This window comes from Bufo bufo, chromosome 1 (genome assembly GCF_905171765.1).
Source record: "Bufo bufo chromosome 1, aBufBuf1.1, whole genome shotgun sequence".
NCBI lineage: Eukaryota > Metazoa > Chordata > Amphibia > Anura > Bufonidae > Bufo > Bufo bufo.
In genome coordinates, this window is record NC_053389.1 from 392,888,729 (window position 1) to 392,904,187 (window position 15,459).

A 15,459-nucleotide genomic window follows, 5' to 3' on the forward strand; every position below is an offset into this window, starting at 1 on the left:
TTCTTTCTAAAGAGTTGTGTGAGGGCTTGATTTTTTTCGGGATGACTTTTCGTTTTCATTGGTATCATTTTGGAGTAAATTATGCCTTTGTATCGCTTTTTTTAAAGTTTTTTCCAAAGACAACTTAGAATAAATTTAGTAATTCTGTCTTTTTTTTTACCACTTAACAGTCCCACAAGGGGGCTATAACAGACAACAGTTTGATTGCTTTTAAAATACAATGCACTATCCCTATTTTAAAGTCAATGCTGCTGGAACACACTCAAAGCTGGCTTGGGACTTATACCAGGCCCAGCCAGGCTTTACACACATCGGCTCCCCGCAATCGCATTTGCGGGGCGGCGATGGGAGACAGAGGGAGTCCACTCACCATTGCCCACGGCATGTAAAGGGTAAAAAGCCTGGATTGGCACTCCTGCCAGTACGGGCTGTTAGAGCAAGAGCACGGCTCCTGCTCCCCGCTGCACAGGGGACCTATGCAGCACTTAGAATCAGTCGCTGTGAGAAAGCGGCAGCCCAGTCTAAGGCCTCTTACTGCCTCTGACTGCCGTAAAAAGGCATATGGGGGGTCACTAAGGGATTAAAGGGGTTATCTGCATTTTACCATGGATGACCTATCCTCAGGATAGGTCATCAATATCAGATTGGTGGGGGTTTGACTCCCAATTCCTCTGCCGATCAGCTGTTTGAAGAGAAGGCAGTGCTCGTCTTGCAGTGGTGAGCAGGTGTAATTACAAATATGGTATCCCCATTAACTTCGATGGGATGGCTCCATCTGTTTAAGTGAATACTACAGGGCTGTCCATAGAAGTGAATGGGGATGCTATACTTGTAATTACACCTGCTCCCCACTGCAATTGCTGCGGCAAGCAGGTAAACAGAGTAGAGAAGGCAGCAATTGTATGAGCACTGCCTTCTCTTCAACAGCTGATTGGCAGGGGTGCTGGGAGTTGGACCCCCACTTATCTGATATTGATGACCTATCCTGAGGAGTTGTGCAAACTTTGTGTTTCAAGTTCGGCGTGCAAGGTCTGGGTTATCTAAGAATTCCATTATGGATTCCTCTAGCACGGACCATAACTTATTCTTAGATAACCCGATGTTACGATGTAAGGGGAGGGGGGTAACACTAGAATGACATCAGAAGGAAAAAGACAAGGAACTAGGCCTCAAGGCTAGGGAAAGGGAGACGGTCACCACCTATGGAAACCCTAAACCTTGCCCTGACTCCTGTCAGTATGAATAGACCCTGAAGGTGGGAATATTCATACACCAGAAACCTAGGCCCTGGTAAACCTGAATATCCCTAGGAGTAGTGACAGGGTCTGAGACTACTGGTTCCTTCCTAGATGAACGAACCAACGTCTCCCTGAGGCCTAGTAAACAACGAGCAAATGGGAACAACAGAATACAAAGGGAAGAACACTTATCTGCAATAAAAAATGGATGAGCAGGAACTCAGAAGAGGGCAACACACCAGCTCTTCCAACTCCAGGCAGAGAATATCAACTGCATGATATGAAGTGTGAGTTCAGACTAAACAGAGGAGCTACATCTGATACAAGAGGTGTGGTCATTACCAACAACAACACTGCAACACGTGAAAACGGAGAGGCTGTCCGATAACCTCACATGCAGCCAGTCTCTCAGCTCTTCTAAACTCTGCTACGGGAGGGACCGTGACACCTGAACCCTAACCTTGTATGCCGAACTTGAAACACAAAGTTTGCTCAGCCCTAGTCATCAATAGTAAAAAGCAGACAACCCCTTTAACTGGCATAGCTTTTTGTGTTGAAACTTGGGAGTATTGGCTATTTACCCATTCCTTTCTATTCCTCTACTAAAAAATATATGGCAGTATTAAGTTTAGCCAGCTATTAATTGGCAGCGTCTTTCTTAAACATAATAAAATGATAGATAACAGAACATTTTCCCAGAAAATTTTATTTGGCCGAAGACACGCTATCATAGCACAGAGTCTGTAGGAGTAAAGGACCCCATAGTCATTAGACTGTTGTTGGCCAAACCTAGTGTTTTCAAAAGCACCAGCCGACAATCTAATGTATGTGGAGAACTCTCAATTCTCTCCCAACAGGTGGTGTTAGAGGAGAGAAGATCAGGCATTTTGACTTTCAATGCATTTGTTCCTTAAAGTATAACTGTCATATATATATATATTTTTCCATATTTTGATAAAGGTGATTAGTATCTTAAAATTTTATATCAATTCTTCCTAAACCAATAAAATAGCGCCTATTTTCACCTTACCCTAAAACTGGGTTGCTAGAAGAGGTCCATCTATCTGCTGGAGGACGGGAGACGCACGAGCAGGCTGCCCTGCTACGTGTGTGCGCGTTCATGATATTCTAACCCCCAGGTGTTCCCATGGTGACAGGGACGCTTGACTGGGGGTTAGAATATACCATCGGATCTGAGTTGTCATGATCTCAGTGAGATCGTGAAAACTCAGATACGATGGTATATTCTAACCCCCAGGCAAGTGTCCCCGTCACCATGGGAACGCCTGGGGGTTAGAATATACAGGGCATTGTATACTCTCTACCTTCAGTGCCTTCTGCAGCAGGGTATTATTTTTCTTGTACTCAAGTAGCTGATTCTCCTGTTGCAAACATTCTTAATGAAGTTCATGCAACTGTTCCTTCAGATGAGTGATGTCTACCATCTGGAGTGACACGTTGGCCAGCAGCTTCTCCCTGTCCGCCTCGCAGCTCTGGGCCTCCAGGTCCTGGGCCTGCAGTCGATCCTCTGTTATGAAATTCGCCCAGCCGTTGCTCCGCCGGTTGCCCTCCGACTGCACGATCAGCTCAGAATGGCGGTTCTCCAGCCAACTTCGGGCTACCTCCGTGCACTGAGCATGTGTAAGAGGCAGCCCTGAATCAACCAACAGCATTTCCAGCACTTATATCTATGCAGACTGTCATGTTTCCCTCCGGCCACCAGAGGCCACTGTGACTAAACAGGAACCTGAGTTGTGCTGGCCAGATTCTAAGAAAGAGTTAAGAAGTTTTTCCCGGGCTGTTCCAGAAGTTGCTGGGGGCCTTGCTGAGATAACAGGGAGAGAGTGACTGTTGAGAGATAACAGTAAAAGACTGGAGCAGCAGGAGGCTATATTAGCTGAGATTTTCCTGACAGCTGTGGAGCTGCACACAGAGGACTTCACTGTGTGTTCCAGAGGAGTGGGACCATGTGTAGAGACCAGTAAAAGCCAGATCCTTCCTGCCAGAGCTGGAATTAGGTGGAGATCTGCATCTGTTGTGACCAGAGAGAGAAAGACAGCCAAGCAAACGACTGGACCTGGATCCAGACTAGAGTTGTTGCGATACCAATTTTTTTATTCGGTTTCGATACCATGAAAAAGTATTGCGATACTCGATACCATTCGATACCACGTGAAAAAAATAAACCAAAAAAGCCACGTGCATTCCACATTTTAAAAAATTCAGAATCGTGCAGTTTTTATTTATTTTTTCTGTTCCGGCGTTCACCGCATAGATTTTTTTTTATATTTTAATAGTTTGGACTTTTCTGACGTGGCGATATGTAATATGTTTATTATTTATATATTTTATATGGGAAAAGGGGGTGATTCATACTTAATATTTTGGTGGGGGTTTTTTTCCCCTTTTTTTTTATTTTTATTTTTTACACTTTTTATTTAATAACTATTTACCCCCTTAGGGGCCAGAACCTGGGATCTTTCATCCCTTGTCCTATTCACCCTGATAGAGCTCTATCAGGGTGAATAGGACTTCACACTCTCCCTGCTGCTCTGGGGTTTGTGCACATGTTACCAATGGCAGCCAGGGCTTCAGTAGCGTACTGGCTGCCATGGTAACCGATCGGAGCCCCAGGCTTACACAGCTGGGGCTCCGATCAGAAGCTGCCACTGCACCACCAATGAGGGGGAGGGGAGAGGACCCTGTGGCCACTGCCACCAATGATTTTAATACTGGGGGGGTTGAGAGGGGCCGGCGCACTGTGCCACCAATGATTTTAATGGGATTGAGGTTGAGGGGGGGAGGGGCACACTGCACCACCAATGATAATTACCCCTTAATACAGGAGGCGGGTACTGGCAGATCAGCGGCAGTTAACCCCTCAGGTGCCGCACCTGAGGGGTTAACTGCCGCTGATCGCAGCTTCCTGTCAGGGGCAGGGTGCCGGCAATGCGATTCTGCTGTCGGCACCCTCCTCCTGTATTATGGCTTAAAGTCTTTTCCTGGGTTTAGACTAAGTATTAGGCTACACAGAGCGGCGCCCAGCGATGTCCCAGCACTCACCATTATTCCTGGGCGCCGCTCCGTTCGCCTGCTGTGCCCCATTACTGTCTCCTCTCCTGCTCCACATGCTGATTACTATCGGAGCGATGAGGAGGAGACATCAGCTTCTCTAGTGGGCGTTCCTTCTCCCTGGCTGTAGCGCTGTCCAATCACAGCGCAGGAAGAAGGAACGCCCACTAGTGAAGCTGATGTCTCCTCCCCATCGCTCCGATAGTAATCAGCATGTGGAGCACGAGAGGAGACCGTAATGGGGCACTACAGGCGAACGGAGCGGCGCCCAGGAATAATGGTGAGTGCTGGGACATCGCTGGGCGCCGCTCTGTGTAGGAAAAGTACTATCATTGGTGGCGCAGTGCGCCCGCCCCTCCTCCGCCCCTCTCTTCTCATAGGTGGCAGCGGCAGCAGCACAGGGGGAGGGAGAGACTGCTTCCTTCTCCCCGTGCTGCTGAGAGAACATGAGCGCGCCGACAGCAGCGCGCTCATGTTTAGAGATACGAGACTGCGCAGAAGCGCAGCCCAGTATCGAAAAAATGGAAATCCCGGTATCGTATCGATACCGGGACAAAAGTATCGATTGGGTATCGAAAGTTCGATACCCGCAACAACCCTAATCCAGACTGCATCTTATTGTACCCAGGAGAATCTGCAGAACTGTGAGTGGCACCGGTGCTTTCCTGTGATAGGTTATAGAGTCAGGGACTTAGTCAGTGCGCTGTAGAAGCGTCCCCTGGGTAGCAGGGCTAGATAGGAAATTGGTAGTGAGAGTAGCCTGCAAGCTGACTGCTTACTGTTTAGCTCATTCTGTGTATATACAAAACTCCATTGCCATTGTTGTTTGATTTATGTTCACCTGTTAATACCATTCCTGTCTTTGACCCATTGTGCCTCTGGTGCGGTGGTACTGTAATGTTACTCAGGTTTTCTGGGAGTTTCATTTTGCTTCTTAATAAAGCCGGTTTTTGCTTCAGTCTCCTTGTCCGCTGTACTGTACCTGAATCCTGTTTTGCGGTCTCTCCCTCCTCTGACCGCTTCACATGTTCCTGCAGAGCCGCCAGATCCCCCTGCAAGGTGGCCTGGCGGGCAGACACACTCCAGTACTTAAAGGCCAGGAGGGCGATCACCACTAACAACGCCACCAACACAAAGGGGGGCAGCCGGCCTGTATGCCGCGGGGCTCTAAAGCCCACCATGATCTCCCCCTCGGCCTAGCCCTGTCCGATCTCACACCGTCTTTCTCCCATTCTCCGCCGTTGCCAAACCTGCTGTGACAGCTGGTGAGCTGAGTCTGTAACTTTAACTTTAATCATCGTTCATCACTTTACTTTGATACCTTACTCTCAGCTCCGGTAACAGCAGGCAGTGCGAGCGGCGCTCACTCACTGACGTCACGCGCCTGTGCTGCCTAGTGGGAGGAGCAGGCGCGTGACTTCAGTGGGTGAGCATCGCCCGCACTGCCTGCTGTTACCGGATCTGAGAGTAAGGTATCAATGTAAAGAGATGAACTATGATTAAAGTTAAAATTACAGATTACAGTTAATAAATGTACTCCTGTGAGCGTCGGGGAGGGGGATCTGTGAATGGCACTGTTTAGGGGAGGGGGATGTTTCTAAAGTGTATGTGTTAGCAGGAGGGGTTGAGGTGCAGAAGCTAGTGCACGAGGAGCTCAATGCATTGTGGGTAGTGGGAGCAGGCTGGATTAGCTTCAGGATGAGTCATCAGGGGCCATCTTAACTGAATAAGGAAATTGCAGTTTTGTGCAGACTGGTTGCTAAGGGCTGGATCTTATAAAATATGGGGTAAGTAAGTCTAATAGTTAGTGATTCTGGAATATCAGGGTAATAGTAACTACATATATGAAAATTGAAATTAGGGTCCAAAGGTGACAGTTATCCTTTAACCTCTTCAGGACACATGACGTACCTGTACGGCATGTTGTCCTGGTACTTAAGGAAACACCGGCGGGCGGTGATCGGAACAAGATGCCAGCTCAAATCATTGAGCAGGCACCTTGGCTAAATGCACGGGGGGGGGTCAATTCAGACCTGCGGTTTGCAGCTGCTGGCGGCGGTGCCATCGGGTCCCCATGCGGCTGTAGGGGGGACCCGATGGCATGGAAGGCATCGCAATGCCTTCCGGTGACGAGCCTGTGAGATCCAGCCCCCTGGATCTCACAGGCCGGAAGCTGTATGAGTAATACACACAGTATTACTCATACAGCAAATGCATTCCAATACAGAAGTATTGGAATGTATTGTAAAGGATTAGACTCCCAAAAGTCCAAGTCCCAAAGTGGGACAAATAATAAAGTGAAAAAAAAGTTGAAAAAATAAAGTTTTCCCCCCCCAAAAATTAAAAGTTTCAAGTAAAAATAAACAAAAAATTAATTTTCCCCAAATAAAGTATACATATTAGGTATCACCGCGTCCGTATTGACCGGCTCTATAAACATATCACATGACCTAACCCCTCAGATGAACACTGTAAAAAATAAAAACTGTGCTAAATAAACCATTTTTTTGTCACCTTACATCACAAAAAGTACAACAGCAAGCGATCAAAAAGGCGTTTGCCCACCAAAATAGTACCAATCTAACCGTCCCCTCATCCTGCAAGAAATTAGCCCCTACCTGAGACAATCGCCCAAAAAATGAAAAAAAACTATGGCACAGAATATGGAGACACTAAAACATCATTTTTTTGTTTCAAAAATGATATTATTGTGTAAAACTTACATAAATAAAAAAAGTATACATATTGGGTATCGCCGCGTCCGTATCGACCGGCTCTATAAAGATATCACATAACCTAACCCCTCAGAGGAACACCATAAAAAATATAAACTGTGCTTAATAAACCATTTTTTGTCACCTTACATCACAAAAAGTGTAATAGCAAGCAATCAAAAAATCACACGCACCCCAAAATAGTGCTAATAAAACAGTCATCTCATCCCACAAAAATCATACCCTACCCAAGGTAATCGCCCAAAAACTGAAAAAATTATGGCTCTCAGACTATGGAAACACTAAAACATGATTTTTTTTTTTGCTTCAAAAATGAAATCATTGTGTAAAACTTACATAAATAAAAAAAAGTATACATATTAGGTATCGCAGCATCCATAATAACTTGTTCTATAAAAATATCAAATGATCTAATCTGTCAGATGAATGTTGTAAATAACATAAAATAAAATCGGTGCCAAAACAGCTATTTCTTGTTACCTTGACTCACAAAAAGTGTAATATAGAGCAACCAAAAATCATATGTACCCTAAGCTAGCACCAACAATACTGCCACCCTATCCCGTAGTTTCTAAAATTGGGTCACTTTTTTGGAGTTTCTACTCAAGGGGTGCATCAGGGAGGCTTCAAATGGGACATGGTGTCCAAAAAAAAAGTCCAGCAAAATCTGCCTTCCAAAAACCGTATGGCATTCCTTTCCTTCTGCGTCCTGCCGTGTGCCCGTACAGCAGTTTACGACCACATATGTGGTGTTTCTGTAAACTAGAGAATCAGGGCCATAAATATTGAGTTTTGTTTGGCTGTTAACCCTTGCTTTGTTACTGTAAAAAATTTATTAAAATGGAAAATTTGCCCAAAAATTTAAATTCTGAAATTTCCTCTCCATTTGCCAATAACTCTTGTGGAACACCTATAGGGTTAACGACGTTTGTAAAATCTGTTTTGAATACCTTGAGGGGTGTAGTTTCTTAGATGGGGTCACTTTTATAGAGTTTCTACTCTAGGGGTGCATCAGGGGGGCTTCAAATGGGACATTGTGTGAAAAAAACAGTCCAGCAAAACCTGCCTTCCAAAAACCATATGGCATTCTTTTCCTTCTGCGCCCTGCCGTGTGCCCGTACAGCAGTTTACGACCACATATGCAGTGTTTCTGTAAACTACAGAGTCAGGGCCATAAATATTGAGTTTGGTTTGGCTGTTAACCCTTGCTTTGTAAAATCTGCCAAAAAAGTGAAATTTTGAAATTGTATCTCTGTTTACCATTAATACTTGTGGAACACCTAAAGGGTTAACAAAGTTAGTAAAATCAGTCTTGAATACCTTGAGGGGTGTAGTTTATAGAATGGGGTTATTTTTGGGTGGTTTCTATTATGTAAGCCTCGCAAAGTGACTTCAGACCTGAACTGGTCCCTAAAAATTGGGTTTTTGAAAATTTCTGAAAAATTTCAAGATTTGCTTCTAAACTTCTAAGCCTTGTAACATCCCCAAAAAATTAAATATCATTCCCAAAATGATCCAAACATGAAGTAGACATATGGGGAATGTAAAGTAATAACTATTTTTTGAGGTATTACTATGTATTATAGAAGTAAAGAAATTGAAACTTGGAAATTTTGCTATTTTTTTACATATTTTTTGGTAAATTTTGGTATTTTTTTATAAATAAAAAAGAATTTTTTTTTACTTTATTTTACCAGTGTCATGAAGTACAATATGTGATGAAAAAAACATCTCAGAATGGCCTGGATCAGTCAAAGCGTTTTAAATTTATCACCACTTAAAATGTCAGTGGTCAGATTTGCAAAAAATGGGCTGGTCCTTAAGGTGAAAATGAGCCCGGTCCCTAAGAGGTTAAGAGTGGGTGACTTTCATCAAGAAGTTATCTCGTGTTTTGTCTTGGAAGGTCTCCCTGCACCTATGGTTCTGGGTTTACCGTGGCATAATCCAACTATCGATTGGCAAGCTAGGCAGATTCTGGATTGGGGGGACTATTGCATTGATGATAATCTCAATACATCCTTTTATGTGGTTACTACTAAGGCTGTACCCTCTTTTATATCAGAGTTTGCCGATGTGTTTCCTGAGAGTGAGTTTACCTTCCCATCGGGAATATGATTGTCCTGTCAATCTTATTTCCTGGGCTAAATTGCCTAAATCTAGGTTGCATAATCTTTCTGAACCTGAAAGGCAGGTCATGAGAGAATATATTGCTGAGAGTTTGAAGAAAGGGCACATAAGACTTTCCAAGTCTCTAATGGCTGCAGGGTTCTTTTTTGTGAAGGAAAAAAAAAAAAAAGATGTAGGTCTTCGGCAATGTCTGAATTTTCGTGAACTCAATCAGATTACTATCTGTGATCCTTACCCTCTTCCTTTGATTCCCGATTTGTTTAACCAGATTATTGGTGCCAAATTTATCTCCAAGTTGGACTTAAGATGGGCATATAATCTGGTTAGGATCAAAGAAGGGGATGAATGGAAGACGGCTTTTAATACTTTGAGAACCTGGTCATGCCTTTCAGGTTGACCAATGCCCCGGCGGTCTCCCAACATTTTGTGAATGACCTCTTTCATCACCTGGTGGGGAGGTTTGTGACCGTGTATTTGGATGACATTCTTATTTATTCTTCTGACATGGAAACACCTCAGAATCATGTGAGACAGGTGTTACAGATTCTAAGGGATAATAAATTGTTCGCAGAATTTAAGAAATGTGTTTTTGCAGTACACGAAGTGCAGTTCTTGGGCTGCCTGTCGTCGTCTTTGGGTTTTCGAATGGATCCTGAGGAAGTCCATGCTGTATTGGACTAGGATCGACCCGAAAATCTGAAGGCTCTTATGCGGTTTTTAGGATTCACCAACTATTACTGAAAATTTATTAAGAATTATTTGACAATAGTAAAACCCTTAACAGACATGACTAAGAAAGGGACGGATGTCTCTGTATGGTCTGATTCGGCGTTGCAAGCCTTTTCTGCGATTAAGGAATGCTTCTCTTCTGCCCCCATATTGGTGCAGCCAGATGTGTCACAACTGTTTATTGTGGAAGTGGATGCATCCGAGGTGGGGGTAGGAGCAGTTTTGTCACAGGGCCCATCACCTGGTAAATGGCGACCATGTGCATTTTTCTCGAAAAAAACTATCCTCTGCTGAGAAAAATTATGATGTGGGTAAGAGAGAGTTGCTTGCCATTAAATTGGCTTTTAAGGAATCGCGTCATTGGTTGGAAGGGGCAATTCTGAGAATATAGATTTAGTGGCTGTTAATGAGACGTGTTTCAATGGAAGTAATGACTGGGATATAACAATACCAGGGTTCTCTCTATATAGGAAAGACAGAGAAGGCAAGAAGGGGGAGGGGTGGCCGTAGCGAGACCAATTTAGAGTCAGTTTGGGTTACCTTGCAGCTTGATAATCATAAGGTAACACGTGTAGGTGTGATATATAGACCACCTAGCCAAGTCAAAGAATTAGATGATCTACTAGTTGAGGAAATAGCTAAAATGACATTGAAGGGGAAATTCATCATTATGGGAGACTTTAATCTTCCTGATGTAAACTGGAAAACCAAAATAGCTAGTTCTGGCAGGAGTACAGATATTCTAAATTCCCTACTGGGATTATCTCTACAGCAAGAAGTGGAGGAGCCAACCCGGAAGGAGGCCATTTTAGATTTAGTATTCACAAATGGGAATATGGTATCTGATATTACTGTAGGGGAAAGCTTGGGATCTAGTGATCACCAGTCAGTGTGGTTTACTATAAGTACAGTGACTGAGTCACACGGTTAGGAAGGAAGACTAATTAATCTGTTGATGCATGTGTCTTTACAGAGGAAGAGGTTCTAAGTCAGCTGATAAATTATTACAAATAAGTCACAGGGGCCTGATGGGATACACCCAAAGCTATTAAAAGAGCTCAGCGGTGAACTAGCAAAACCATTAACAGATTTACTTAACCAATCACTGGTAACAGGAGTCGTCCCAGAAGATTGGAAATTAGCAAATGTTGTGCCCATTCACAAGAAAGGTAGTAGGGATGAATCTGGCAACTATAGGCCAGTAAACCTGACATCAATAGTGGGGAAATTAATGGAAACCATACTCAAGGAGAGGATTGTGGAACATCTAAAATCCCATGGATTGAAAGATGAAAAACAGCATGGGTTTACTTCAGGGAGATCATGTCAAACTAATCTTATAGATTTTTTTTGATTGGGTGACTAAAATAATAGATGGCTGAGGTGCAGTAGACATCGCTTATCTAGACTTTGGTAAGGCTTTTGATACTGTCCCACATAGAAGGCTTATCAATAAATTAGAGTCTTTGGGCTTGGACTCCCATATTGTTGAATGGATTAGGCAGTGGCTGAGGGACAGACAACAGAGGGTTGTAGTCAATGGAGTATATTCAGTCCATAGTCTTGTTACCAGTGGGGTACCTCAGGGATCTGTTCTGGGACCCATATTGTTTAATATTTTTATCAGCGAAATTGCAGAAGGCCTCGATGGTAAGGTGGGTCTTTTTGCTGATGACACAAAGATTTGTAACAGGGTTGATGTTCTTGGAGGGATACACCAAATGGAAAAGGATTTAGGAAAACTAGAGGAATGGTCAAAAATCTGGCAACTAAAATTTAATGTTGATAAGTGCAAGATAATGCACCTGGGGCGTAAAAAACCCAAGAGCAGAATATAAAATCAGTGATACAGTCCTAACCTCAGTATCTGAGGAAAGGGATTTAGGGGTCATTATTTCAGAAGACTTAAAGGTAGGCAGACAATGTCATAGAGCAGCAGGAAATGCTAGCAGAATGCTTGGGTGTATAGGGAGAGGCATTACCAGTAGAAAGAGGGAGGTGCTCATGCCACTCTACAGAGCATAGTGAGACCTCATTTGGAGTATTGTGCGCAGTACTGGAGACCATATCTCCAGAAGGATATTGATACTTTGGAGAGAGTTCAGAGAAGAGCTACTAAACTAGTACATGGATTGCAGGATAAAACTTACCAGGAAAGATTAAAGGACCTTAACATGTATAGCTTGGAAGAAAGACGAGACAGAGGGGATATCATAGAAACTTTTAAATTCATAAAGGGAATCAACAAGGTAAAAGAGGAGAGCATATTTAAAAGAAGAAAAACTGCTACAAGAGGACATAGTTTTAAATTAGAGGGGCAAAGGTTTAAAGGGTTTCTATCACTTCGTTTCACCTATTTAGCTTTCAGACACTAGCGATCCGCTAGTGTCTGCTTTATCTAACCATCCTAATATAACTGTTTATTGGGCAGCCGTTTAGCTAAAAAAATAACTTATATAGATATGCAAATGAGCCTCTAGGTGCTATGGGGGCGTGATTAGCACCTAGAGGCTCCGTCTACCTTCCTAAACTGCCGCCGCCCAGCACGTCCCTCCAGCCCGCCCATCTCCTGCTGAATGCGATCCTCTCCGTGCGCGTCTCTGTTCTGCGCATGCGCAGTGAATGTCTGATCGCTTCCCTGCTCAGACATCTCCACTGCGCCTGTTCCTCGGAGCACTATGACGTCATCGGCGCAGGCGCAGTGGAGATGTCTGAGCAGGGAAGCGATCAGACATTCACTGCGCATGCGCCGAATACGAGGAGCATCGCATTCCGGAGGAGATGGGCGGGCTGGAGGGACGCGCTGGGCGGCGGCAGTTTGTTAAGGTAGACGGAGCCTCTAGGTGCTAATCACGCCCCCATAGCACCTAGAGGCTCATTTGCATATCTATATAAGTTATTTTTTTAGCTAAACGGCAGGACAATAAGCTCTTATATTAGGATGGTTAGATAAAGCAGACACTAGCGGATCGCTAGTGTCTGAAAGCTAAATAGGTGAAACGAAGTGATAGAAACCCTTTAAAAGTAATATCGGGAAGTATAACTTTACTAAGAGAGAGTAGTGGATGCATGGAATAGCCTTCCTGCAGAAGTGGTAGCTGCAAATACAGTGAAGGAGTTTAGGCATGCATGGGATAGGCATAAGGCCATCCTTCATATAAGATAGTGCCAGGGGCTATTCATAGTATTCAGTATATTGGGCAGACAAGATGGGCCAAATGGTTCTTATCTGCCGTCACATTCTATGTTTCTATTCATCTGATCACGGTATTCACTGATCACAAAAAACGAAACGACTGAACTCAAGACAAGCCAGATGGGCCCTGTTTTTCACCAGATTCAATTTCACGGTCACCTATTGTCCTGCGATTAAGAATGTCAAGGCGAACACCTTGTCACATAGTTTCCCTGAATGTGGTGATTTTTAAAACCCGAGTCCCATATTGTCTAAAGGGGTGGTGATATCCTCCCTCTACCCTGACCTTGAGGTGAAGGTGTTAGAAGCTCAGGGAGACGTATCAGACTCGTGTCCCTCTGGGAAACTATTTGTGCCACCGGAATTGCGTCACAAGATGTTGGAGGAACATCATTATACTGTTCTTACAGGACATCCTGGGAGTAGGTCCACTGCCAACCTCATATCTTGTAGATTCTGGTGGACGGGGTGGCGTTAGTGTGTGAAGGACTATGTGTCATCCTGTACTACTTGTGCACGGGCCAAGGTGACACATACTCGACCTTCTGGATCTTAACTTCCGTTACCCATTCCGTCCAGACCATGGACTCGTGTATCCATGGATTTTATCACTGATCTACCTAATTCTTCAGGAAAGACAGTTATTCTGGTGGTAGTTGATCACTAGTAAAATGGTACACTTTATTGCATTACTAGGCCTACCTAATGCTAAAACCCTTGCACAGGTATTTGTTGACAACATTGTGAAACTTCATGGCATTCCCTCTGACGTGGTCTCAGATTGTGGGACTCAGTTTGTTTCCAGATTCTGGATGGCGTTCTGTACTAGTCTGGGAATTCAACTGTCCTTTTCTTCGGCTTTTCATCCTCAGTTGAACGGACAGACGGAGCGCACTAATCAGAGTCTGGAGACTTACTTGAGATGTTTTGTATCTGAGAACCAAGAGGAGTGGTATTCCTTTTTGCCTTTGATTAAAAAATCGTAGTCAGGAGTCCACTGGTGAGTCGCCGTTTTTTGGGGCCTATGGATTTCACCCACAGTTTGGCACATTTTCTGGTTCTATTACTTCTGGTATCCCTGAGGAAGAACGTTTTTCATCATTGTCTTTAATATGGCCAAAAATTCTAAATAACTTGAAAAATATGGGCAACAAATATAAACGTGTGGCTGACAGGAAACTATGAATGGTCCAGACCTAAGTGTGGGTGATTCTGAGTGGCTGTCCACAAGAAACATTAAGTTGAAGGTACCTTCCTGGAAGTTGGGTCCAAGGTTTATCGGCCCATATAAGATCACGGCCATTATTAATCCTGTAGCTTTTCGTCTTGAGCTTCCTCAGGCCCTGAAAATTCATAATGTGTTCCATAGGTCTTTGTTCATAAAAATATGTGGAACCTTTACAGCCATCTTTCTTGCTACCCGCTCCGGTCATGGTGGACGGTAATTTGGAATTTGAGATCGCAAAAATAGTTGACTCTCGAGTTCTCCATGGATCCCTTCAATATCTTGTCCACTGGAGAGGTTATGGACCGGAGGAGAGGATGTGGGTGCCGGCATCTGACATTAATGCCAATCGTTTAATGAATACCTTTTATAGATCTCACCCGGATAAGGTCGGTCCTGGGTGCCCGGAGGTCACCCGTAGAAGGGGGGGTACTGTCACGGATGTTTCTGTAGCAGGTACCAGGAGATCGGAGAGACTGGCAACTTGTGAGTTTAATTGACAAGTTCACTGTGGATCTTATTGTGTCTGTGTTTTGGTGAATGCTACACCCCTTGCTTCAGGTGTTGCTTGTTGGTAAACTACCTTTCCCATAAGTAGCAGCTTCTCACTCTTGGAGCTGCTGTTTATAGATTTTCTTCCTGCCTTCTAACTAGCTGGTCGATTGTACACTGTGGCGCTTGTGGAGTTGCCAGTTTTCTACTTTCAGATAAGTCTTGTATGTTCTTATTGTTTTGTGTTTGTTATATTCCCTGTTGTTTGTATCTGGGCCTGAGACAGAGACTTCCATTCGTCCATCTGGGGAGGAATGGGTTGTCTCTGGTCCTAACCTCATCCCAGGACCTTATAGGGATAGAAGGGCCTAGGTATACAGCATATGAATATTCCTACCTTCAAGGTCTATTCATATTGATAGGTAGTTAGGGCCCGGATTAGGGTTGTTTAGGAGGTGACCTGTTTCTTCCCTAGTTGCCAGGCTCCAGTTACTGTTCCCCTTCCCTCCTGTGTTTAGTGTTAGTTAGTTTTTCCCCCACACTGATTGTGACAAATACGTTTGTCCAAAAAAGCCAATCCTACATTTGTTTCTGACAGATACCAAAGGTGTCTCTTAGCAACTGTGAGAGCACTTTTTTTTACGT

At 44.0% G+C, this 15,459-nt stretch overlaps 1 protein-coding gene and 1 pseudogene across 3 annotated transcripts in view; one reads left to right on the forward strand and one right to left on the reverse strand.

The window, feature by feature from the left end:
- SHROOM1 (shroom family member 1) overlaps positions 1-15,459 on the forward strand; it is a 146,958-nt gene that overhangs the window by 82,251 nt on the left and 49,248 nt on the right. The gene's annotated exons all lie outside the window — the stretch shown is intronic.
- LOC120979767 lies at positions 1,878-5,491 on the reverse strand (annotated as a pseudogene).